This window comes from Physella acuta, unplaced genomic scaffold, assembly GCF_028476545.2.
Source record: "Physella acuta isolate Inbredline_101_S28 unplaced genomic scaffold, ASM2847654v3 ptg000936l, whole genome shotgun sequence".
Taxonomy (NCBI): domain Eukaryota; kingdom Metazoa; phylum Mollusca; class Gastropoda; family Physidae; genus Physella; species Physella acuta.
Window position 1 is genome coordinate 47,287 of NW_026732453.1, and position 22,419 is coordinate 69,705.

Consider the following 22,419-nt stretch of genomic DNA (forward strand, 5'->3'; position numbering starts at 1 on the left):
GAAGAAGTATTTGTTCTCTTCACTATCATGGATAACTCCAATATAAATGTGAATGATATTAAAAGAGAAACACAAAAAGATGAGTGCTTAATAAAAGTATATGAGTACTGTAAGAATGGTTGGCCTAAAGAGTCTGTGAATGATGACTTAAGGCCATATACAATAAGAGAAATGGAATTAAGTCTAAAAGATGGAGAAGATGCAGTCCATTATCAGTCAGAGTTGCCTAAACAAAGTATTTGTAACTTAATAAATGATTATGGTGATATGGCAATTTCAAATGCTTTTAAAGAGAATACATTAGTAAGAAGGAATGTGATCATCAAACAACTTTGCTAACATCATTAGCACTTACAGAAACTAAAAGGGTAACATCAAAAGAAGAAAAAGATTTTTGCAATTTAATACACCCACTTCAAATACTGGATCACAGTTGCAAAGTGATATGGTCCAGAATAGTACTTTTAAACAGTATTTTTGGTTACCAACAAGCACTATCAGATTACCTGAGAAAATTGATCAATCAAAGAAATCTATGCCAGTTAAGGATCTGAATAATAGCATAATACTTTCAGATGCCAATTCAAAAAGTAAATCATGACAGAACACCCATTGAAAGAGAATTTGGTGTTAATAAGAATGTGTATCTAAGAAATTATGGGAGAAAGGAAAAATGGATACCAGGTCAAATTGTTCAATGTACAGGACCTGTGCCTTATAAAGTTAAAAATAACTTGTGCAGATAATAAGTGTGAATCTATCAATCCCACCAAATCTGAACAGTTCACACCAACTCAGTTTGTTCCACAACCAAGTTCTGTTGATATGAGTGAACCAAGTTGTCTGGAGTCAGAAAATGTAAATTCTGGAGTTAATGATTTAAATCCTAGACCTCCTGAGATAGAGAATCCAGATGGTCAGAATCTTGAGTCACCAAATCAAAAGCCACTGAGAAGGTCAAGCAGGACAATCAAAGTCCCAAATAAGTTAGACCTATGATTTTAAAGGTCAAAAGGACTTTGACATCATTGTTTTGTATTTTAGTTATGTTGTAACATATTGTGCATTGTTTGTAAGGATGTAATCTACCATAGTGTTCATGTTACAATATAATTGGTGATTTTAGGATACTATCAATTGTTCTATTGAGAGATGTGTTATTGTGTTCTAAGGGTAAAGGGATGTAATAGATTGAGATAATTGTGAGGTCAAGGGAACTCACTCTTCTGTATTAGTATTATATTTATATTGTTATCTTGAGTGATGTCCCTTACATATATATAAATAGTTGTCTCTCGTCATTTCCGTCCTCTCTGGTTATCAACATGTAGTTAGACCCAATAAACGTTTTATATACAACCACATGCTTCTATCGTCAATCTATCACAAGATCTAGAATCTTAATTAAATCTAAAGTTCTGATTGTCATAATTTCTTAAGCAGTAAAGTTATGTGGCATGTGGCAGATTCTGAAATGTTAATTTTAGGCTAATTATTTTAGTTATGATACTAGTCTACTAGATCTAGAATCTAGATAGTAGTAGATAAGATAGATCTAGATCTAGATTCTAATACTAATACTAGATCTAGTTCTATAACTCTAGATCTAGATCTAAATAACTAAAAATCGTAATCAGAGTGATGTTAATTTTGACAGCGTTATTTGTGTATTGAAAAATATGCAAGTATGTTTGGAATATTATATATATTGATAGATCTAGAAATCTAGATCTTTATATGTATTTATTGTTTTTAACTTTGACTTTAGGTATAATTATCAAGCACGGGGGGGGGGGGGTACATATTAATAAATTAATATTCACTTTAACTTAAAAAATAAACTTAATTTTATTGTATTATTTTAGTGTAAGGATTTGAAACTGTCTTTACTATTAATTCAGAGAGAGAGAGAGGAACAGTAGACACAATTTAACAATTATAGAACAAATTTCTACATGTTAATTAAACAAACAGTGTATTTTGATACTATTGATAGGTATTCATTTTGAAGAAAATTAACTTAGTCAACTAGAATTCTAAATTGATTCAAGATTGTCATTCAAATTCCTATTACTGTTACAGCTTCCTATGAGAGAATAAGATGTAAATAGTAGTGTGGAGACCTCAGAGCAACACTTAATTACATGACCAACAGTGATAAGATGGTACTATTCGTAAGTCCTACTTATTGATCAACACTACTCATATTATAAATATTATCATATAGAGGACAGAGTAGGCAAATGGTTGAGGACACTATTGCTAAACATAAAGCCAAGTTAGTAGTACATTCATTTGTTCACCTAACTCTGATATAAACCCGATTTAAGTCTATGAAATAAAAAGGTGGCTAGATATAGTGCTGACTACACAATCCTTTATATACAGATATCAAATAAACAGAGATAACTTGTCCTATTGGCACACGCTAGAAAGGGAACTTGACATTTTTAGACATTCTTATGATACTTATGTACTATAAAATGATAGTATCATTTTTGGAGTTTTGTGTAGGATTTGGGTTTGATGTATCATTGTCCACAATTAGTACATTGTTATTAATAGTCTTAAAAATGGAGTATCTAATCTGGCTATCATTTATTGTATTACTCATTCATTTTATTATTATATTTAATAACAAAGAATGCCATTTCTTTTCAGGCCTCCAGGTGTTGTGTGTATCAATCAGCCCACTGGAGATATATCAATCTTTTAATAAATTATAAGGTCTCCACTGCTTGATACTTCACCAAATACACCAGAAGATTACTAAATGTTCTTAACGCTAAATAAAGTTGATGAAATTGCTCAAAAATTGTCTGGCACCTTCTTAACTCAGAGGCATAGGGTAAGGGGTTTATAATATTTATATACATACTATTTTATTTTTATTACAAGGTCTTTTTTTCACTGTTGATTATAAAAATATACATATATAACACAGGTCACTATATATATATGTTACGGTCAAAGCCCGAAGTCGGCCAATGCTAGGATTGGCCGGCCAATCCGCGCATTGGCCAATATCGCCTCCCATAGGTCGGTCAAAGTCCGAAACTTTGCTTGATTTCGGCCTTGGCCAGCCAATCCGCAGACTGGCCATGGTGGACCGGCCAAAGTCTGAAATAGCTCTTGATTTCGGCCTTTGGCCGGCCAGTCCGCGGACTGGCCATGGTGGACCGGCCAAAGTCTTAAGTAGAAGATCATCCGGCTAGGGATGACTGGCCAAAGTCCGAATTAGAAGATCATGAGCAGATTTTTTTTTTATGCCGTAAGGATCATGAAATTAAGTCTTTATTGATTATTAATTAAAGTAAATGACAGAAACATTAAAAATTTTTATTGTACTATAGTCTCAATCAATCAATATTATCATTTGTTACAACAAGTTGAACTTTTATGGCATTTAGAATTACATAGCAGCTTGTTATTTTTACACTTGCAGCGATTTGTTGTGCACTTAATTGTGCAATTGCAGCGAGTGTAGCGTTGCCCCCCCCCCCAGTCAATGATTGTGAAGATGCGATGGTTCGTAGTGATTTTTACTCAGTGCCAACTGACGACAATAAGAGCAGTTTTTCGTGAAGAATTGAAAATTCACTTCTAGCATGCAGTTGTTTTAGAACACCATGTTCCGTTCCTAATTTGTAGAAACCGCCCTCGACGCTCATGACAACTGCAATCACGCTTCGCGGATCACCGTGACCTCTGTCAACATCTGGAACATAAGGGTACACATATAAGTGAAGGCACATTGTAAAGGATCCTATTGGGCAGCAAGGAACTGCAGTTCTACTATTAAAATTATATATGGCAACTTTTTATTATTTACCTGGTTAGCATGAACACCCCTGACCACCAGTCTTTATACCAATATAATATATCGTTACAAGGTAGCAAACATGATGTTAGGGGCTTGTATGTTTAGTGCAGTGCAAAAGAAAATGAAACTAGCAAATTTAGTGCAAGATCTAGCCAATGTTGGGCCAATATGTAGCCGGGATATAGCCAATATTGTGCCAACATTGCGCCAACATCACTACCAATGTTTGGCCAAGGTTAAGCCAATATTGCACCAAGATGTAGCCAATATTGGTAACCAATGTTTAGCCAATATTGGGCCAATATATGTGTGTTGACTGGGTATGCCCTTAGACCAATTTATTAAGGCCAATTTTAGTACTTGATAATTTTATCAATATTAATTTAATACAACTTGGGTGAATTTGTTTTCTTTGTAAATCTTATTTGCTTATAGGCAAGACCAAACAGGTATTAAGAGGATTGCTAATCTTAAAGAGAATAATGCGGCAGGTGGAACATTTCTCTTAGGTTAAAAATCATTGACATCTTTTGTTTTGCATGGCTGCGGTTGTTATTGTACAAGTACTAGCATATCTTGTTGCGTAATTATTCAATTTTATACTGTTTTGTGACTTACAAAGTTTAAAAATATAAAACCTGTTTATAAAAGTGAGGTTAACCCTTCATTTCATGAATTAATTTTGTGAAAGCTTTTTGAGAAAAAAAAGAAATCTTACAAGGTGGGCTGTGGTGTGTAGAGAGCATAAATAATTAGGAAATTGAATTATTTTATCAAATAATGTTTATTTTGCAAAATAACAGTATGTATCAGTTTTGATACAGTATGCAACGGTGGGTAAAAATTTGTTAAAATTGAAAAATTATTATTTACTCATCATTGAAAATGTATTGAATAATTATTGATTTGAGTAAAACAGTTATTCATCCCAATCTGGAGCATCAGAAATTCATTTATAAGATAGTAATTTACAATTTTTTTTTTACAATATTTATATTACCAGTTATGTCATATTTCTTAGTAATCATGCATCTTTTTATTGTGTAAGTCAATAAGCAGCATCTATTTAGTATAATTTGAAATTGTTATTGTTTTAAATGCAAAGTAGTTTTTAATGACTCAAACTTGTTGATATGAAAGAAATCTGAATATATCTACAATGCTGATATTTGGCCATTATTAGAACTGTTTCCTGTACAATGAAACCAGAGACATGATTGTTAGTAGCCAATGGATTGATTTATATCTGCTATATAAAAGACTTCAAGCTTTATCTGGATTCCAGCTTATTTCTATAATTAATCTTGAAAAAAAAAAGACCGTGTTCCCCTTTAAAAACTTTAAACTTCTGGCTTTTAGATACACTCCGGGGAAGAAAAAAATAACAGAGTTAAATATAGAAGGTATAAAGAGACATGCATTAGTTATATGATGGCAAACAAATATATGGATAATTCACAAAACAAAAATACAATTTTTAAATACTTCACTTTTATTACAAAAAAAAATGGCAAGTGGGGCAATTCCACGCACATTATGAAAATTTAAAAATTCATATATTTAAAAAATTGTAAAAAATCATTTTCCCCCTTGGAAACAATTATGCATGGGGGCAACCACTCTTCAATTTCTCCCTCCTGAATTCTGCTCTCATCTGCCATAGGCCGAAGTTATTCGTTTATAATTGTGGACCATCTGAAATAAGAACAAATTTAAATGTCTAATTACATTTAAAAGTCTAATTACTAATGTGTGTATGGTGATGTTTAGCTATAATTATTTTTTACTTTGAAATAATTACATTATCAATTAATTTCGATTTAAAACAAATGGCTTAAAGTCAAAAGTAAATTAAAATTTAAAAACTTTGTGATTCAAGATTCTCGCGTTTTAACGATAAGTCTAGTTTTACTACTGCGTGCATGGTGCGAATATCGATTTTCCCAGACAGAAAATCATTTAAAAATTTTTTAAAAGTATCTACAGTAAAATAATAATTGTATTTTACAGAATTAAATATTTAACTAAACTGTTATTAAAATACATGCCTCGGAGTAAAAATAAAACAATTAACTGAAATCCCCGCTTTCAACGAAGCCGATGTGTCGTAATTATGGGCATTCATTTTGTTCAAATTAAAGTAAATTATACAAATATACTTTTTTTTTACTTTCATAATTTACAGCAATCATTTCTAATGAAAAATCCATAAAAAATAATAGTTATTTATACAAATTATTATTTTATAGTGAAGTATGAAGAACTATGAAATTAAAAAAAAAAAAAAAAAATACCAACCTCCATGGTGATCAGCCAGCCCACAACTCACAAAAGTGAAATCGGAAATGGAACAAAAATTTCTTCTACTGAAACGACCTCGCATTTATTTTGTAAGGGAGATTATAATAAAGGGATGCAACACTATAATTTATGTGTAATTGTAAAATTGAAGATTTGTGTGTGTTCACAATGGCTACAGTATGCAATATATGGGTTAATGAGTATGATTGTGAGGTAAATACAAATTTGAAAGAGATTTCTGGGCATCTTGAATCTCTTGGCGGCGTTATCCTTGATCTGAAAGAAGAAGAATCTGCATTGACACGTTACCCATTCTCTGCTTCCCTTGATGTTGCGAGCATTCCCAATGAATCCATTTAAGATGGATGCGAAAAGATTCCGCGTCAGATGAAAAACTACTCACACAATTTTGTAGTAAGCACCACTCATATCCACACGTGAAATTGATTGCCTTTCGCGTTTTAGTTCGTTTTGTGTCTACATTTATCTTTACCAAAATACTTTCCAACACTTCTCCAATTAAAAAAAAATTAAAAATAAATTAAATGTTGAAAATTATGAGGTTGGTTTTAACAAACCTCAACCGCGAATGTCGATGCTAGTTAATAATAGCATTAAATTTTACACATCGTGTTAAAACAGTTATCAAGAATAATCGTATTGAAAGTCTACTAGAAAATCTTATATTAGTACTGATTAATTGCCTTACTTTCGATTTTTTAATTCTATGGGGGTCGCGAGTCACTTAATTTTTATAAAAGGGGGTCGCCACTCAAAAAAGTTTGGGAACCCTGTTCTTTTAGGTAGACTAAAGTCACCTGTTGGTTCTTAAACTAGCTTAGTTTTGTTTTTCTTTCATATTTTTACAATAATAATTTGTAAATTTTAGAAAAACGTGTCAAAATCTGTAACAATAGTAGCATAGTCAAGCTGTAGGCTATTGTATACTTTTTTAACTTAGATTTAGCACTTACTCAGTACTATATTTACACAGATGATCAGAATAAGGCTATAATAAAGGGTGTACAGTGTATTGCTACTATTGATGAAAATAATTGTGACATAATGTATAACAATGATAATATCGATATTCTTGGTCACAAACCGTCGAACACCGAAAATACAAATTTTACAAGAGAGACAAAAAAAAACTGATTATTTCATTGTTGATCGCTCTAAAACAAATTGTTTTTAATTATATGTGCGAAGAAACTCTCTACCGACTATACTGTACCGTTATGTTAGTATTTACATTATAGCAGGTTTAAAAGATAGTCGGTTTTGCTCGGTCTAAAACTCTCGCTGCAAACCGTCTACCTGTGCGCGCGCAGACTAGGCTGTTTTGAACCGAGAATTTCGGTCTCAGCCGCGTTCGTTCGTTCTATCCAATGAAAGTGATTTAGTAATGTTTATGTTTTTAAGTTATAATTACCACTTCATAATATTTAGATTATTTTTTTGAGCTCATATATTAGTTATTTGAATTTATTCTACTTTATGGGGTCAGTTTAATTTTAATAGAGATGTTTTAGTATAGCTTTATCGCTTTCGACTGTTTATTCATTATGGCTGTATTTAGCACTAGACTGCTTTATTTATTACATCTTTCTAATTCTTACAGTTTATTTTACTAAATCGGGTGGGTGCTGGGTTTATAGAATGATAATAGTAAAAATACAATATTATGAACATATTATTATTAACACATTAATGACATTAATAATACTTAATGTTTACTTATTTTACAAAATGTAACCAAAAAAAAATCTGTTTTTTTTTTAAACTTACTCTTTGAATAAACGTCACACGTAGAAACATTAAAACATATTTTTAAAATGAGGCAAATCACAAAAATGTGTATTTATGACAGCTGTTATCTTTTTTCTGCTCATGTACACTTGTCAGGGGCTATAGATTTACTTGAAATGAGTGGAGTTTAAAAATTACGAGCAACAGTCAATAATATTCAATAATATATAATTTGTTTCAGTAGTGAAATTTTGAGGGTGACTAAAGATTATCACAAAAGAATTCTGTCTGAAATAGAGACTGCATATTTCTTTGGTCACTAATGTCTAATTATTCATCTATTTATTTACTTGATATTGAAGGTATTACTGTAACTGAAATTGAACACTTAGAAAGTGATGTAGACTGTTGCTCGTAATTTTTAAACTCCACTCATTTCAAGTAAAATTATACCACAAAAAAAAAGAAAAAAAAACAGAATTTTTTTCCCTAAACATTGATACCTTCTTCTTCTTCTTCTTCGTTCTTAATTGTGAATATGGTGGAGGATTCAGATAACAAGTCCAACTTCGTGGACAAACCGGACTGTGGTCTCCAGTTTGGCAGGTGCCCCATATAATTTTTCCCTGAGTGGGGTGGGCAGGGGCCAGTGTCTGACTCGTGCCTGGCTATACAAAGTACATTCCTGGAGTACGTGCTCCGTATTTTCCGGGGCCCTGCCACAAGGGCTATATACCAATTTTGTGTATCTAGCTTAATTAGGAGCTAAGATATGGCCTTTTAAAAATTTGTGGGCGTGGCTAAAACAGCTTAGACCTTCGTCATTCAAGTCAATGTTACATAAGCAAAAAAGATGTACATTCATAAGTTGTAAGCAGATGCTAGTGCAGCTCTTCTTCTTCTAAGAACATTTTTGTTAGCCTTCATAATATATGTTAGTGTTGTAAATAATCTAGCAGCTAGAATACATGTTTATTATCTGGTAGATGTTTTAGTAATCACAATAATGTATTGGGGTTAAAAAGTACACTACAGTGCCGCTAAAAAATAAAACAACTATCGCTGGACAATCAATGTGTTTGTAAACGTTTTTTTTATAAATCTCTTAGCTACCAGAAACTTACTACAACTATCAAGTTTAAAAAATACACACTTCAAATTTTATGACTTGCCAATCATGAAAAATGATCTAAAATTATTTTTGCAATATTTTCACTCAATAAGTATCTGCTGTAAAAAAAAAAAGGCAAAATGTTTATGCGTCAAATATAGTAAATCATAAAGATAAATTTTTAATAGCAGAGTTGACTGGGTGTTGGCTTGCTAGATCTAGTATCTCGCAGTGGTCGAGGTAGTGCTGGGGGTCGCCATAAATCCGCTCTGCTCATCATCTAAATTAATTATATTAAAAAAAATAATATTGAAGCTATTATAAAGCAAATTTCATTTTCCAAACTTATAGTAATAATTGACGGCAGCATGTGCATTAAACAAAATTAAAGAATATGTATCACCCTTCACAAAAATTCTAATTCTGACTGAAAATTATTTACTTTAGCACTCGTTACTTTTCTTGGAACATTAGGAAATCGCAATTGCTTCCCTTTAAAAAAACATTACATCGGGGGGGGGGGGGGCATTAAATTTGTATTACTTTGCTTTTTCGTTGGGAAAAAATAATTACATAATTAGAATGGGTTGATCAAGTGAAATGTTGTAGGTATTTTAAATACTGCCTTTTGTTTTTTTCGTTTACTTTTTTGTTTGCGTTTGTAGTTGTGTCTTCTGCATGGTTGTGTTTGTGTTTATGTTTTCGTTTGTATTTGTGTTTGCAATGTATTATGCTTGCGTTGTTTTTTTTTGTGTTTTGTTTTTGGTTGGTCGTGGTTAGGGTTAATTCGAAAAGCAATATATTTTTTAAACCCGGGCAATGCCGGATATCTGCTGCTTACTAAACACACAGTCATAATCCTTTACATATAGGTTTTTCACAAAGGCCAGTGCTGGGCCTGGCTGGGCCAGCTAGTTATTACACAAAAGCTTGTTATCAAAACGTTTTTTTTAATTAGTTTTTTATGCAAAAGCTCTATTATTTTCAAATTTGTTGATAGGGCTAGCTCAACTACAGCAGAGTTTAATAAGAAAAGAGCCCTTATCATAAATATTTTCTAATAGGCTATATTTATACATTGATTTTGTTGTTAATTCTTCAGCAAAATTACTTCCATCTTTTTTTTCTAATGCTATTTTAGCTTAACATTTATTTAACAAATGTTTGAACTATTTTTAAGAGATGAGCAAGTGAATGTGTCAATTAGAGTACCTTAACTTATGCTGTACTGCTGCAAAAGCCACTTCATATCTCATGCTTAACACATTAGCATTGGTTAAATTCAGTTAAAATCTATATATTAGGTGACATTTAGTCATTGATCTATGTAGTAAGTGGCATCAAGTCATTGATCTATATGTTTAGTGGCATCAAGTCATTGATCTATATAGTAGTTGGCAACAACTCATTGATCTATATTGTAGGTGGCATCAAGTCATTGGTCTAAATAGTAAGTGGCATCAAATCATTGATCTATGTGGCATCAAGTATTTAATCAACCTTTAGTAATTTAAACATTTTAACCCAATAACTTTGACATTAACACCAAAAGTAGAATGTTTATGCAATTTATTTCAGGCAAGTGTTTATTGAACAGAAATTTTGTAACTACAAGTTCTCAGTAACTTTTGTACAATTGTATCTGTTTAACTGTGCACATGTTCTGTTAGATGGGTATTCTGTCTGGTAGAGAAGTTATTTTGTTCCAATTGTCTTTGTTAGATGGTTTTTTCTCTGGTGTCTAGAAAGTTTAGCTACTTGAATGAATATAAAAGCAGCAATATTTCAACATAATAATGGCAAATATCCATAAATGTACTCATGTCTAAGTTAATACTTGTTTGATTTTGTTTGGTATTGTTTGTAGTCATATGATTTTTACAGCAAACTACTGCTTGTTGTATCATGCATTCTTCAAGTAGAATTGATGGCTACATGAAACTGCAAAAATAATTGTCATTTGCATGTAAATGTTATGTAATCTAAATTAGTGTCAAACTGAATTGATGTATTTCATAATTTTTCGTCATTCAAGCTGGTTGTAAAACCTACACTTGGTTATATAGATGAACGGTTGTTTATCTGCTTCTGCAAAGGCAAGAATTATCTTTGAGTCATTACAGTTACTTTAATTCTTAATTTTAAGAGAAATTTTGAGTAAAGATCTAAGATGATTTTTAAACTAAAATTGTAAATAGAATATCAGATATGTGATCTTTTATTTACTGCTAGTAATTTTAAAACGTTATTAAAATGCTAACTAGTCACAAAAATATTTTGTCACATTACTTTTGTCAATAATTAGTTAAATTTAAAGAAAGTTAAGATTTTCTTCTTTAATTATTTTTAAAATTATATGTGATCTATCTTACACCAAATATAAATTTTGCATTGTTTTACCCATTAAATCACATTTTATTTTATTTGTATATCCGAATGGAAAGATGTTTTCTATTAAGATTATGTTTATAGTAAAATAATGTTGTAGGGGAGAAAACGTGCACTCTATGATTACCCTGAAATAACCACCTAATGAACTGGTTTCAAATGGTTCTGTCTGATAACCTTCAAATGGTTACTAAATGATAACCTTGAAAACTAAATGTGCACTTATATTTTGTTGTCAGATTTTATTTAGTAAGAATTATCCAAAAGTCAAGTGGATTTACTCACTATGTCCAAACATGAAGTCAAGTAAATTGACTGTTGAATGAAAAAGATTGCAATTTTTCTCCCTTTCAGTTCCCCAACTCATTAAATGGAATCATAATGTGACACATAGTTTAATGCTTCACTCAACTATACATTTTTCATTAGAAGATCAGTTCTAACAGATTGTTTAGGAGAGTGGTAAAGGAATGTTTAGGGGAGTGGTAAAGGATTGTTAAGAAGAGCGGTTAAGTTCTTTTTAAGAGGTTTGTAAAAGATTGTAAAGAAGAGCGGTTAAGTTCTTTTAAAGAGATGTGTAAAGGATTGTTTAGGAGAATGGTGAAGGATTTTTTAGGAGAGAGGTAAAGGAATGTTTAGGCGAGTGGTAAAGGATTGTTTAAGAAAATGGTAAAGGATTTTTGTTTAAGAGAGCAGTTTAGGATTTATTAAGAGAGTGCTAAGTAATGTTTAGGAGGGTGGTGATTCTATCATTCAACTTAAATATTTCTTTGTCAGAAAACATTATAACGACATAGTGGAACACATCATCTCTACACTCCAGTAGAACACATCATCTTTACACTCTAATGGAACACATCATCTCTACAGTCTAGTGGAAAACATCATCTCTACACTCCAGTAGAAAACATCATTACTATACTCTAGTGGAACACATCAACAGAACACATCATCTCTACAGTCTAGTGGAAACATCATCTCTACACTCCAGTAGAAAACATAATCAATATACTCTAGTAGAACACATCAACAGAACACTCACTACACTCTAGTGGAACACACCATCTCTACCCTCTGGTGAAACACAGCACCTCTACACTCTAGTAGAATACATCATCACTACACTCCAGTAGAAAACATCATCACTATACTCTAGTGGAACACATCAACAGAACACTCACTAATCTCTACACCCTAGTGGAACACATCATCACTACACTCCAGTAGAAAACATCATCACTATACTCTAGTGCAGGGGTCTCCAAACTACGGCTCGCGGGCCGGATGCGGCCCGCGAGGCCCTCTCATCCGGCCCGCGGAAATCATTTTGTTCACGGAAAAACCCGTTTGTTGGTGATGGCTGAGGAACTTTGCCCAGAAAAATCAAAGACATGCCTGAAAGAAACTGGCACCCCAACTGAAATTTGATAGTTAATTTGGCCCTCGGGCTGAAAAGTTTGGAGACCCCTGCTCTAGTGGAACACATTAACACTACACTCACTAAACTCTAGTGGAACACACCATCTCTACACTCTGGTGGAACACAGCATCTCTACACTCTAGTAGAATACATCATCTTTACACTCTAGTGGAACACTTCATCACTACACTCTAGTAGAACACATCATCTCTACACTCTAGTGGAATACATCATCTTCACATGTCCTGATACTGGCGGGATGATTGAATAAAAAGTTCGTACATTAAGACCTGTGTGGAGATAAAAGTAATGTATTTAATATTGTATTTTACCTTACCAAATGATATATTACCCTACCTTTTTTTACATAATAAATATGTAGATTGTTCTAAACGATTGTAGTTAGCAGCAAACGTAAGAGTCTTTGGGACAGAGGATAAAATGAACAGATAAGTGAATGTCAATGTTTACTTAAAGCCAAATAATACATGTTGTCTTGTTTATGGAATGAAATGGCCTATCAACTAAATAACTAAATTTCAAACTGCTATAAATTGGGGGAGAAAGTAATTACCTCTTATAATATGCTTTAAATAATACATATTTAGTTCTAATACAAATATTTTTTGCGTTTCACTCAATAAGTATCTGCTGTACAAAAAGGCAAAATGTTTATGCGTCCAATATAGTAACTCATAAAGATAAATTTTTAATAATCGGCATGTAGCGGGATAGCAGAGTTGACTGGGTGTTGGCTTGCTAGATCTAGTACTTCGCAGTGGTCGAGGTTTAAATCCCAAATTGTAACAAATTGTAACAATATTAAGAATGGTGCTAATGTAAGGAATGAAGCATTGTAGAGGGAAATATTTAGTGCAATATAGAGCAATACAGTGCAGGGGGTACAGAGGAGTGCAGTATAGTGAAGTGGGTTTACGGGTATATTGCAGGGAAGAATAGTGCAGTAGGTTTACGGAAGTGCAGTATAGTGCATGGGGTTTAGGGTAAGGGTTAGGTATAGTGTAGTGGGTTTACGGGAGTGCAAAATAGTGCAGTGAGTTTTCAGGAGTGCAGTATAGTGCAGGTGGTTTACGGGAGTGCAGTATAGTTCAGGGGCTTTTCGGAAAAGCAGTATAGTGCAGGGGGTTTACTGGAGTGCAGTATAATTCAGGGGGTTTACGGGAGTGCAGTATAGTGCAGTGAGTTTTCAGGAGTATTACGGGAGTGCAGTATAGTGCAGGGGGTTTACTGGAGTGCAGTAAAGTGCAGGGGGTTTACTGGAGTGCAGTAAAGTGCAGGGGGTTTACGGGAGTGCAGTATAGTGCAGGGGTTTTCGGGAAAGCAGTATAGTGCAGGCACTTTACGGGAGTGCATTATAGTGTAGATAGTTTAACGATTGCAGTGTAGTGCAGTGTGTTTACGGGAGTGCAGTATAGTGCAGGGTTTTACGGGAGTGCAGGGGGCTCAGTATAGTGCAGGGGATTGCAAAGGTTTCTAGGATAGTGCTGGGGGTCGCCATAAATCCGTAGTGCTCATCATCTAAATTAATTATATTAAAAAAATTAATATTGAAGCTATTATAAAGCAAATTTCATTTTCCAAACTTATAGTAATAATTGACGGCAGCATGTGCATTAAACAAAATTAAAGAATATGTATCACCCTTCATAAAAATTCTAATTCTGACTGAAAATTATTTACTTTAGCACTCGTTACTTTTCTTGGAACATTAGGAAATCGCAATTGCTTCCCTTTAAAAAAAACATTACATCGGGGGGGGGGGGGGGGGGGGGCATTAAATTTGTATTACTTTGCTTTTTCGTTGGGAAAAAATAATTACATAATTAGCATGGGTTGATCAAGTGAAATGTTGTAGGTATTTTAAATACTGCCTTTTATTTATTGAATACAATATTATTTTTAATCAACAACAGTTTAGAAACCAGCTCGTAAATTTCCTCTATGTTTGCGGATAAGCTTGGGGCAGGCGCGTCCGCCGGCGCCCCGGCAGGTTTCGATTTGGCATCCTAGGCTATCGTATGAGTATAATTTCGTATTAAACAGTGCGATAGACTATGGATAAAAAAGGTTACTTTAGCCTTTAACTAAATCGAATCCTCCGGCACCCTGACAGGGTGCTATTTGGCGCCTCGGGCCTTCCCGTGTTCGCTATGACGCCTTCGTTCGTTTAAATGAGTGCAAAAAACTATGAAGAAGTTGGGGTACTATAGTCGTTTAACTAAGTTGAATCATGTGGTTTCGCCGGCGCCCAGCATAATGCAATTTGGCGTCCCGGGCTAGACTGTGAGCACTTTGCGTTTATGTTTGCGTTTGTGTTTTCTTTGGGTTTGGGTTTTTGTGGTTGGGTTTGTTTTTTTCGTTTACTTTTTTGTTTGCGTTTGTAGTTGTGTCTTCTGCATGGTTGTGTTTGTGTTTATGTTTTCGTTTGTATTTGTGTTTGCAATGTATTATGCTTGCGTTTTTTTTTTTTGTGTTTTGATTTTGGTTGGTCGTGGTTAGGGTTAATTCGAAAAGCAATATATTTTTTAAACCCGGGCAATGCCGGATATCTGCTGCTTACTAAACACACAAGTCATAATCCTTTACATATAGGTTTTTCACAAAGGCCAGTGCTGGGCCTGGCTGGGCCAGCTGGTTATTACACAAAAGCTTGTTATCAAAACGTTGTTTTTTTATTAGTTTTTTATGCAAAAGGTTTATTATTTTCAAATTTGTTGATAGGGCTAGCTCAACTACAGCAGAGTTTAATAAGAAAAGAGCCCTTATCATAAATATTTTCTTCTAATGCTATTTTAGCTTAACATTTATTTAACAAATGTTTGAACTATTTTTAAGAGATGAGCAAGTGAATGTGTCAATTAGAGTACCTTAACTTATGCTGTACTGCTGCAAAAGCCACTTCATATCTCATGCTTAACACATTAGCATTGGTTAAATTCAGTTAAAATCTATATATTAGGTGACATCTAGTCATTGATCTATGTAGTAAGTTGCATCAAGTCATTGATCTATATGTTTAGTGGCATCAAGTCATTGATCTATATAGTAGGTGGCAACAACTCATTGATCTATATTGTAGGTGGCATCAAGTCATTGGTCTAAATAGTAAGTGGCATCAAATCATTGATCTATGTGGCATCAAGTATTTAATCAACCTTTAGTAATTTAAACATTTTAACCCAATAACTTTGACATTAACACCAAACGTAGAATGTTTATGCAATTTATTTCAGGCAAGTGTTTATTGAACAGAAATTTTGTAACTACAAGTTCTCAGTAACTTTTGTACAATTGTATCTGTTTAACTATGCACATGTTCTGTTAGATGGGTATTCTGTCTGGTAGAGAAGTTATTTTGTGCCAATTGTCTTTGTTAGATGGTTTTTTCTCTGGTGTCTAGAAAGTTTAGCTACTTGAATGAATATAGAAGCAGCAATATTTCAACATAATAATGGCAAATATCCATAAATGTACTCATGTCTGAGTTAATAATGGTGTACATACTTGTTTGATTTTGTTTGGTATTGTTTGTAGTCATATGATTTTTACAGCAAACTACTGCTTGTTGTATCATGCATTCTTCAAGTAGAATTGATGGCTACATGAAACTGCAAAAATAATTGTCATTTGCATGTAAATGTTATGTAATCTAAATTAGTGTCAAACTGAATTGATGTATTTCATAATTTTTTGTCATTCAAGCTGGTTGTAAAACCTACACTTGGTTATATAGATGATCAGTTGTTTATCTGCTTCTGCAAAGGCAAGAATTATCTTTGAGTCATTACAGTTACTTTAATTCTTAATTTTAATATTTGATTAATATATTTTAAAGAATAAAATACTAAGAGAAATTTTGAGTAAAGATCTAAGATGATTTTTAAACTAAAATTGTAAATAGAATATCAGATGTGTGATCTTTTATTTACTGCTAGTCATTTCAAAACGTTTTTAAAATGCTAACTAGTCACAAAAATATTTTGTCACATTACTTTTGTCAATAATTAGTTAAATTTAAAGAAAGCTAAGATTTTCTTCTTTAATTATTTTTAAAATTATATGTGATCTATCTTACACCAAATATAAATTTTGCATTGTTTTACCCATTAAATCACATTTTATTTTATTTGTATATCCGAATGGAAAGATGTTTTCTATTAAGATTATGTTTATAGTAAAATAATGTTGTAGGGGAGAAAACGTGCACTCTATGATTACCCTGAAATAACCACCTAATGAACTGGTTTCAAATGGTTCTGTCTGATAACCTTCAAATGGTTACTAAATGATAACCTTGAAGACTAAATGTGCACTTATATTTTGTTGTCAGATTTTATTTAGTAAGAATTATCCAAAAGTCAAGTGGATTTACTCACTATGTCCAAACATGAAGTCAAGTAAATTGACTGTTGAATGAAAAAGATTGCAATTTTTCTCCCTTTCAAGTTCCCCAACTCATTAAATGGAATCAAAATGTGACACATAGTTTAATGCTTCACTCAACTATACATTTTTCATTAGAAGATCAGTTCTAAAAGATTGTTTAGGAGAGTGGTAAAGGATTGTTTAGGGGAGTGGTAAAGGATTGTTAAGAAGAGCGGTTAAGTTCTTTTTAAGAGGTGTGTAAAGGATTGTAAAGAAGAGCGGTTAAGTTCTTTTTAAGAGATTTGTAAAGGATTGTTAAGAAGAGCGGTTAAGTTCTTTTAAAGAGATGTGTAAAGGATTGTTTAGGAGAATGGTTAAAGATTTTTTAGGAGAGAGGTAAAGGAATGTTTAGGCAAGTGGTAAAGGATTGTTTAGGAAAATGTTAAAGGATTTTTGTTTAAGAGAGCAGTTTAGGATTTATTAAAAGAGTGCTAAGTAATGTTTAGGAGGGTGGTGATTCTATCATTCAACTTAAATATTTCTTTGTCAGAAAACATTATAACGACATAGTGGAACACATCATCTCTACACTCCAGTAGAACACATCATCTTTACACTCTAACGGAACACATCATCTCTACAGTCTAGTGGAAAACATCATCTCTACACTCCAGTAGAAAACATCATCACTATACTCTAGTGGAACACATCAAGAGAACACATCATCTCTACAGTCTAGTGGAAACATCATCTCTACACTCCAGTAGAAAACATCATCAATATACTCTAGTAGAACACATCAACAGAACACTCACTACACTCTAGTGGAACACACCATCTCTACCCTCTGGTGGAACACAGCACCTCTACACTCTAGTAGAATACATCATCACTACACTCCAGTAGAAAACATCATCACTATACTCCAGTAGAAAACATCATCACTATACTCTAGTGGAACACATTAACACTACACTCACTAAACTCTAGTGGAACACACAATCTCTACACTCTGGTGGAACACAGCATCTCTACACTCTAGTAGAATACATCATCACTACACTCTAGTAGAACACATCATCTTTACACTCTAGTGGAACACTTCATCACTACACTCTAGTAGAACACATCATCTCTACACTCTAGTGGAATACATCATCTTCACATGTCCTGATACTGGCGGGATGATTGAATAAAAAGTTAGTACATTAAGACCTGTGTGGAGATAAAAGTAATGTATTTAATATTGTATTTTACCTTACCAAATGATATATTACCCTACCTTTTTTTACATAATGAATATGTAGATTGTTCTAAACGATTGTAGTTAGCAGCAAACGTAAGAGTCTTTGGGACAGAGGATAAAATGAACAAATAAGTGAATGTGAATGTTTACTTAAAGCCAAATAATACATGTTGTCTTGTTTATGGAATGAAATGGCCTATCAACTAAATAACTAAATTTCAAACTGCTATAAATTGGGGGAGAAAGTAATTACCTCTTATAATATGCTTTAAATCATACATATTTAGTTCTAATACAAATATTTTTGCGTTTCATTCAATAAGTATCTGCTGTACAAAAAGGCAAAATGTTTATGCGTCCAATATAGTAACTCATAAAGATAAATTTTTAATAATCGGCATGTAGCGGGATAGCAGAGTTGACTGGGTGTTGGCTTGCTAGATCTAGTACTTCGCAGTGGTCGAGGTTCAAATCCCAAATTGTAACAAATTGTAACAATATTAAGAATGGTGCTAATGTAAGGAATGAAGCATTGTAGAGGGAAATATTTAGTGCAATATAGCGCAATACAGTGCAGGGGGTACAGAGGAGTGCAGTATAGTGAAGTGGGTTTACGGGTATAGTGCAGGGAAGAATAGTGCAGTAGGTTTACGGAAGTGCAGTATAGTGCATGGGGTTTAGGGTAAGGGTTAGGTATAGTGCAGTGGGTTTACGGAAGTGCAAAATAGTGCAGTGAGTTTTCAGGAGTGCAATATAGTGCAGGTGGTTTACGGGTGTGCAGTATAGTTCAGGGGCTTTTCGGAAAAGCAGTATAGTGCAGGGGGTTTACTGGAGTTCAGTATAATTCAGGGGGTTTACGGGAGTGCAGTATAGTGCAGTGAGTTTTCAGGAGTTTTACGGGAGTGCAGTATAGTGCAGGGGGTTTACTGGAGTGCAGTAAAGTGCAGGGGGTTTACTGGAGTGCAGTATAATTCAGGGGGTTTACGGGAGTGCAGTATAGTGCAGCGAGTTTTCAGGAGTTTTACGGGAGTGCAGTATAGTGCAGGGGCTTTTCGGGAAAGCAGTATAGTGCAGGGGGTTTACTGGAATGCAGTAAAGTGCAGGGGGTTTACTGGAGTGCAGTAAAGTGCAGGGGGTTTACGGGAGTGCAGTATAGTGCAGGGGTTTTCGGGAAAGCAGTATAGTGCAGGCACTTTACGGGAGTGCATTATAGTGTAGATAGTTTAACGATTGCAGTGTAGTGCAGTGTGTTTACGGGAGTGCAGTATAGTGCAGGGTTTTACGGGAGTGCAGGGGGCTCAGTATAGTGCAGGGGATTGCAAAGGTTTCTAGGGTAGTGCTGGGGGTAGCCATAAATCCGCAGTGCTCATCATCTAAATTAATTATATTAAAAAAAATTAATATTGAAGCTATTATAAAGCAAATTTCATTTTCCAAACTTATAGTAATAATTGACGGCAGCATGTGCATTAAACAAAATTAAAGAATATGTATCACCCTTCACAAAAATTCTAATTCTGACTGAAAATTATTTACTTTAGCACTCGTTACTTTTTCTTGGAACATTAGGAAATCGCAATTGCTTCCCTTTAAAAAAACATAACATCGGGGGGGGGGGGGGGGGCATTAAATTTGTATTACTTTGTTTTTTCGTTGGGAAAAAATAATTGCATAATTAGCATGGGTTGATCAAGTGAAATGTTGTAGGTATTTTAAATACTGCCTTTTATTTATTGTATACAATATTATTTTTAATCAACAACAGTTTAGAAACCAGCTCCTAAATTTCCTCTATGTTTGCGGATAAGCTTGGGGCAGGCGCGTCCGCCGGCGCCCCGGCAGGTTTCGATTTGGCATCCTAGGCTATCGTATGAGTATAATTTCGTATTAAACAGTGCGATAGACTATGGATAAAAAAGGTTACTATAGCCTTTAACTAAATCGAATCCGGGCGGCCTCCGGCACCCTGACAGTGTGCTATTTGGCGCCTCGGGCCTTCCCGTGTTCGCTATGACGCCTTCGTTCGTTTAAATGAGTGCAAAAAACTATGAAGAAGTTGGGGTACTATAGTCATTTAACTAAGTTGAATCATGTGGTTTCGCCGGCGCCCAGCATGATGCAATTTGGCGTCCCGGGCTAGACTGTGAGCACTTTGCGTTTATGTTTGCGTTTTCTTTGGGTTTGGGTTTTTGTGGTTGGGTTTGTTTTTTCGTTTACTTTTTTGTTTGCGTTTGTAGTTGTGTCTTCTGCCTGGTTGTGTTTGTGTTTATGTTTTCGTTTGTATTTGTGTTTGCAATGTATTATGCTTGCGTTGTTTTTTTTTGTGTTTTGATTTTGGTTGGTCGTGGTTAGGGTTAATTCGAAAAGCAATATATTTTTTAAACCCGGGCAATGCCGGATATCTGCTGCTTACTAAACACACAAGTCATAATCCTTTACATATAGGTTTTTCACAAAGGCCAGTGCTGGGCCTGGCTGGGCCAGCTAGTTATTACACAAAAGCTTGTTATCAAAACGTTTTTTTAAATTAGTTTTTTATGCAAAAGGTCTATTATTTTCAAATTTGTTGATAGGGCTAGCTCAACTACAGCAGAGTTTAATAAGAAAAGAGCCCTTATCATAAATATTTTTAATAGGCTATATTTATACATTGATTTTGTTGTTAATTCTTCAGCAAAATTACTTCCATCTTTTTTTTCTAATGCTATTTTAGCTTAACATTTATTTAACAAATGTTTGAACTATTTTTAAGAGATGAGCAAGTTAATGTGTCAATTAGAGTACCTTAACTTATGCTGTACTGCTGCAAAAGCCACTTCATATCTCATGCTTAACACATTAGCATTGGTTAAATTCAGTTAAAATCTATATATTAGGTGACATCTAGTCATTGATCTATGTAGTAAGTCGCATCAAGTCATTGATCTATATGTTTAGTGACATCAAGTCATTGATCTATATAGTAGGTGGCAACAACTCATTGATCTATATTGTAGGTGGCATCAAGTCATTGGTCTAAATAGTAAGTGGCATCAAATCACTGATCTATGTGGCATCAAGTATCTAATCAACCTTTAGTAATTTAAACATTTTAACCCAATAACTTTGACATTAACACCAAAAGTAGAATGTTTATGCAATTTATTTCAGGCAAGTGTTTATTGAACAGAAATTTTGTAACTACAAGTTCTCAGTAACTTTTGTACAATTGTATCTGTTTAACTATGCACATGTTCTGTTAGATGGGTATTCTGTCTGGTAGAGAAGTTATTTTGTGCCAATTGTCTTTGTTAGATGGTTTTTCTCTGGTGTCTAGAAAGTTTAGCTACTTGAATGAATATAGAAGCAGCAATATTTCAACATAATAATGGCAAATATCCATAAATGTACTCATGTCTGAGTTAATAATGGTGTACATACTTGTTTGATTTTGTTTGGTATTGTTTGTAGTCATATGATTTTTACAGCAAACTACTGCTTGTTGTATCATGCATTCTTCAAGTAGAATTGATGGCTACATGAAACTGCAAAAATAATTGTCATTTGCATGTAAATGTTATGTAATCTAAATTAGTGTCAAACTGAATTGATGTATTTCATAATTTTTTGTCATTCAAGCTGGTTGTAAAACCTACACTTGGTTATATAGATGAACATTTGTTTATCTGCTTCTGCAAAGGCAAGAATTATCTTTGAGTCATTACAGTTACTTTAATTCTTAATTTTAATATTTGATTAATATATTTTAAAGAATAAAATACTAAGAGAAATTTTGAGTAAAGATCTAAGATGATTTTTAAACTAAAATTGTAAATAGAATATCAGATGTGTGATCTTTTATTTACTGCTAGTCATTTCAAAACGTTTTTAAAATGCTAACTAGTCACAAAAATATTTTGTCACATTACTTTTGTCAATAATTAGTTAAATTTAAAGAAAGCTAAGATTTTCTTCTTTAATTATTTTTAAAATTATATGTGATCTATCTTACACCA

The 22,419-nt window shown here is 33.4% G+C and overlaps 1 long non-coding RNA gene across 1 annotated transcript; it reads right to left on the reverse strand.

Annotated features, from left to right (window-relative positions):
* Positions 1–17,285: 17,285 nt before the first annotated feature.
* LOC131953650 (uncharacterized) lies at positions 17,286–19,115 on the reverse strand. The gene is made up of 2 exons (XR_009388660.1): positions 18,461–19,115; positions 17,286–18,393 (listed from the first exon to the last, which is right to left on the reverse strand). It is a non-coding gene; the product is annotated as an uncharacterized LOC131953650 (long non-coding RNA).
* Positions 19,116–22,419: the final 3,304 nt, after the last annotated feature.